The sequence below is a fragment of the Austrofundulus limnaeus genome, unplaced genomic scaffold (assembly GCF_001266775.1).
Source record: "Austrofundulus limnaeus strain Quisiro unplaced genomic scaffold, Austrofundulus_limnaeus-1.0 Scaffold105, whole genome shotgun sequence".
In the NCBI taxonomy this organism is placed as follows: Eukaryota; Metazoa; Chordata; class Actinopteri; order Cyprinodontiformes; family Rivulidae; genus Austrofundulus; species Austrofundulus limnaeus.
Window position 1 is genome coordinate 334,428 of NW_013952507.1, and position 5,903 is coordinate 340,330.

General features: G+C 39.8%; 1 protein-coding gene across 2 annotated transcripts in view; it reads left to right on the forward strand.

The window, feature by feature from the left end:
- The first annotated feature begins 4,678 nt into the window (after nt 1-4,678).
- LOC106521240 (uncharacterized) overlaps nt 4,679-5,903 on the forward strand; it is a 15,471-nt gene continuing 14,246 nt past the window's right edge. Inside the window, exon 1 of one of the 2 annotated variants that reach the window (XM_014013721.1) lies at nt 4,679-4,905. The gene's annotated coding sequence lies outside the window, so the exon portion shown is untranslated. The other variant, XM_014013722.1, reaches the window with a different exon arrangement.

Genomic DNA, 5,903 nt, shown 5'->3' on the forward strand with positions numbered 1-5,903 from the left:
AATGAGAGGTGATGATTGGGTGGAGCAGATGCCTGTCCATACAGCATAAAACTGAAGAACGTTTAACATTTATGTATCCATTTTCTTTAAAAACTTATTTCTTTTTAAGTAACAGGAAAGCTAGTGCTTATTTCCTGTGGTCACTGTGTGAAACATGCATGTTTTTGGTCTGTGGGAGGAAACCAGAGTGCCAAAAGAAAACGTACCATGAAAAATCTTGCAAGCTGACACAAAAAGGCTGAGGGGCGAACCTGCGACCTTCTTGCTATGAGGTAACCATTTAACCACTGCTCCAATGTGCCGCCCAATCATTATCCGTTTAAAGAGTTCAGTATGAACCATTTCCCATTTGCATTTTTATAGCTATAAATTCTCACAGAGCGCATAGTGATGAGATTATTGCATAGAAAAGCTGCTAAAAGGCAGATTTAAAGGAGATCAATTCATGCAGAATTGTAAAAAAAAATTAATATTTATAACCAAAGGCTAAAATACAATAAATACAGGAACTTTATGAGGCGGATTTTCACAGCTTTTTTTTTAATATCATGCAGCCTTAATAGAAAAAAAAAACTTATTGTCAAGATTTTTATCATCTCTGATTTTCATATTTAGCTGTATTTTTACGTTTCATCTCATGTTTTGTTAGGGTTAGGCACTACAGCCTTTTGGTTATGGTAAAAAAATTAAAGTGTGAAGCTTCAAATCATGATTTTATTGTGTCTATTCAATAGAGTTCAAACCTTGACTCCTACTTGCAGTAAAATGTCCAGAAACAACATTTTAACTGAGTTAACCAGGCTGCTGCTCTTATCGCTCGTCCTCCGTGGAGTCACATTTACTGTCGARGTCTCCTTGCATTTTTCTCAAATGWATTTTTTTTTATTCTGTGTTGACTGGGATTTTTCCTCCTTTCTGCCTCCTGTCTCAGTATTTCTCTCCAAAAGACACACAGGCAACACTACTTGAGCTCACATAGCAAAGCAGCATGATAAAAAGGAGAGTGAGTCAGTCTGTCAATCACATGAAGCGTCATGGAAACAACTGGCCCCATTTTAACAAGACCGAGGCGAATGGCGCTGCCTGCAAATGAAACGCTGCTTTCAGAATATTTCCCTGCTTTTATATTAATGTCATTTAACAAAATATATAGGCTAAATTACAAGAAGAGAAAACAAAAACCGCAAATGATGGAAATAAACACCTTCAGAGCGACGTAAAAGTTGATTGTTTCACTTACTTGATCAATATAGATGTAATTTAAAAAGAAAAGAAATTGTATAGGTCCTCTGGACGGGTTCTTCTCTAATGAAACATTTTGTCTCTTCTCCAAGAGACTTCTTCAGTCTGAGAGTTTCAGGCAAAATTCAGGCTTCTAAGCACTGCCTCCATGTGACTGATACTCACATCACATGGCTATCGTTTACACCTAATTAAGACCTATTGTTAACAGGGGGTGGAGTGATACTGGCAATGGCCGCACTGTAGGAGGGGGACAACTGAAAACGGAGGCCTCCACCTCTGTTTAATGATGGACYGTCTTTKTTCWCAAAAATGGCTTCTTTTACTCCTCTCTCAAACCAACGTTCCTCTCTATCAAGAATGAGAACATCCTCATCTCTGAAAGAGTGACCGCTGGCCTGTAAATGAGTGAAAACTGCAGAGTTCTGGCCATTAGATGTAGCTCGTCTGTGTTGGGACATTCTTTTGAACAGTGGTTGCTTTGTTTCCCCGATGTATAACTGGTCGCAGTCCTCCTGGCACTTAACAGCATATACAACATTGCTCTGTTTGTGCCGGGGCACCGGATCTTTGGGGTGAACCAGCCTTTGCCGTAATGTGTTTTGGGGTTTGAAAGCCACTGGGACATCATGTTTAGAAAATAAACGTTTCAGTTTCTCCGGAACACCTGCAACATACGGAATAACCACTGGTTTGGGGTCTTCATTTTCACCTGAAGGTTGCATGGAGTCCTGTCTTTGTTTCCTGTCTGCTTTCAGGAAAGCCCAGTCAGGATAACCYCACTGCTCCAGGGCCTGTCGTGAGTGTGATTTCTCTTTCTCCCTGGCTCCTGGGTTTGTAGGGACGCTGTCTGCTCTGTGGTGTAGATGTAATTTGTTGCTAAATAATGAGTGTGAAATCTGTTGCTTTACCATTAAAGGAGGGTAATTGTTACACACTTAACTATATCTTAAATAAATTGTTTTTTATCTTAAATATTTTGAACTCTTCCCTAAATTAATTTCAGTATTTCTACTATTTTTGCTAAAATGTTTCTTTAATTTTCCTAAATGACACTGCAACTTGTGGTTTGTGTTTATGGATGCTGTAATCGSTTTTGTAAACTAGTTCCTACTAATCTGTCCTTCCTTCGAGCAGACACCAGAGGACCCACTCACTGTTCCAGCACAGGTGGAACCAGGCTGTTGTAATGCAAACAGAAAGCAGGAGGGAAAAAAACGCCTGTGTTTTCCAGGGCAGCTGTATATGGACAAAATGATGCTGCTGCTGACGCTCTGAAATTGCTCTGCAGAATACGTGAGTATCCACTGTTGCTCTTTCTMTCTTTTTTTCTTTCTGTGCTTTTCTGTAACTCTCCCTGCCGCCTCCACASCGCTGCGTGTTGCATTAACGCCGAGGTGAAGAGTGGGAGGTAGAGGGCAAACTGAGAGGGTACAGGAACAGAGTGTGTGGGAGACTGAAGCAGATAGATGGATGGATAGATGGATGATTCGATAGATGGGCAGATAGAGATATGGATGGATGGTTCAGTTGTTGCACAGAGAGATTCAGATAGATAGATAGATAGATAGATAGATAGATAGATAGATAGATAGATAGATAGATAGATAGATAGACTGAGGGTGAATAGAGAGAAATGGAGGGATGAATTTTAAGTGGATGGAAAGAGAGCAATGGATAAATGAATGGAGAGGTGAATAGATGGATGGGTGATAGATAGAAATATGACTAGATTAATATTGGATGGATGGATGGATGGATGGATATACAGATGGATGGATGGATGGATGGATATACAGATGGATGGATGGATGGATAGATGGATAAACAAACAAGTTAATGGATGGATGGATGGTTGGATGAATATACAGACAAATGGATGGATGGATATACAGTACAGATAAACGGATAGATGGATGGATATACAGATAAATGGATGGATGGATGGATGGATATATGGATAAATGGATGGATGCATGGATAAACAAACAAGTTGATGGATGGATGGATGGATGGATGGATGGATGGATGGATGACTATACTGACAAATGGATGGATGGATAAACAGAAAAACGGATGGATGGATATACAGATAAACGGATGGATGGATATACAGATAAATGGATGGATGCATGCATGGATGGATGGATATATGGATGAATGGATGGATGGATGGATGGATGGATAAACAAACAAGTTAATGGATGGATGGATGTTTGGATGAATATGCAGACAAATGGATGGATGGATATACAGTACAGATAAACGGATAGATGGATGGATATACAGATAAATGGATGGATGGATGGATGCATGGATGGATGGATATATGGATAAATGGATGGATGCATGGATAAACAAACAAGTTGATGGATGGATGGATGGATGGATGGATGACTATACTGACAAATGGATGGATGGATAAACAGAAAAACGGATGGATGGATATACAGATAAACGGATGGATGGATATACAGATAAATGGATGGATGCATGCATGGATGGATGGATATATGGATGAATGGATGGATGGATGGATGGATGGATGGATAAACAAACAAGTTAATGGATGGATGGATGGATGGATCGATCGAAATACAGATAAACAGATGGATGGATGGATGAATGGATAGATGGATGGATGGATGAATGGATATACAGATAAACGGATGGATATACAGATAAATGGATGGATGGATATACAGATAAACGGATGGATGGATGGATGTACAGATAAACAAACAAGTTAATGGATGGACGGACGGATGGATAAATGGATGGATGGATGTACAGATAAACAAACAAGTTAATGGACGGACGGATGGATAAATGGATGGATGGATGTACAGATGAACAAGTTGATGGATGGATGGATGGATGGATGGATGGATGGATGGATGAATATACAGACAAATGGATGGATGTACAGATATACAGATAAACGGATGGATGGTCGGATGGCTAAATCAATAGAAAGACAGAGATTGATAGTTGAATAGAGAAATGGATGGGTTGAGTGATGAATGGACAGAGAGATGATCGATGAATGATAAATGGAGATAAATAAATTGGTAAATAGAGAGGAGTGGATGATTGATGGATGGATGTGTGGTTGGATAAATCAATAGATGAATATATAGATATTGGACAGATGGATATATAGATAAACAGGTCAATGGATATCTAGACAGACAGACAGATATGTATGTCCTTTTTGCTGATTTTCCTCAGGGTATAAAACTTGGGTCAAACTAAAAAAAGAAGCAAATGGGGAGACAGAAAAGATGAAAATGTGGCCACAAAGTGAAGGTGAACGAAGGATGAGAAAGGAGACACAATGCAGAACGAGAATACAGACTGAGAGGGGAAAACAATTTTTTTTTTGCCTCCAAATCTCCTAAAGCCCCAAAGCTGTGCAGAGAGCAAACAGAGAGAGAGACAGAGGAGGAGAAGGAGAGGTGCAGGGAGGCTGAAGTGAAGGAAAGAAAAACTCGGAGGAGGAGGGTTTGCGTTGGTGTGTTGGTTGGCAGAGCGCGCCTGACAAAAAAAAAAAAAAAAYYAAAAAAAAAAGAAAAAGCCCTCCTCTGACAGAAGGCATGATTCACAGCAGAGAGAGAAGTGGAGAGGGAGGGAGACAAGCGACAGAAAGAGAAAACGACAGAGGTAAGGAAAGGAAAGGAACGAACGACAGGGAGAAGAAACAAATGCTGATTTTTAAGCAGAATGACAAGACAGCAGCAGGATGGGACTGAGAGCCACGCACTGGATTGACTGAGGGCTGTTTCTGACTGACCATGTTGATAAGGTTCCTGCGTTTCTATCGGTGGGGTGGGGTGGGGGTTAGAGCAGGTGGCAGCAGCAGCGATGAAAGAGAGGATGCTGAAAAGATAGAGAAACCGATAAAGAGGCCACAAGTCATTCTCAACTATCAATAGGCTCCTTTGATTTGGACTCATTTGCATCACTGGTACATGCAAATGATCAGACTCTGAGATGGAATCTGATGCTTCACCCTCAGCTTTGTGAGGACGTTTAATATCAGCCTGCTCTTTTCATTAGTCTATGAGATAAATGGAGTTTTTTGCATTGATAAATGTAACTTTTCTCTCACTGGTGGTGGTWGGATTCTGTGAAAATATCATTTTTCTTGTGTTATTGGCTTCTTTTGAGGTCACATTAAGAGGTAATCCATCATACCTGGAGTTAACTGCCTACCTGCAAAGAGATATTTCCCCACATCTTTATTTTTAATGAACAACTTTGAGGGTAAATTGATGTCATCTTGATTATATTTTTTGGCTCTGGATCGTTGAGGCTGTTGTATTTTCTGCAGCTATTTAAAGGACTGTCTTGTGAAATAACTTGCTTTACTGTTCATGGAATAGATTCAGCTTTCAGCGTTCATGATTTCTTTATGTTTTATTCACTATGARGAGTCTTTTTATCCTTTAGGTTGTGGGAGCAGTTGTTAGGTTATAACTTCCACAWCCTGCCCCAAAGGAATTACCAGGACATCTATATTTATCTTGGTGCTTGGCTCATCTGTCAGAGAGTTTGAGATTTTATCTTTTGTTGTTTTACCTGCAAGATTAATGAGACCAAAACCATGCCGGAATAAATTTAGTGTAGGGCAGTGTTTAGAGAATTAGATAAAATGAAAT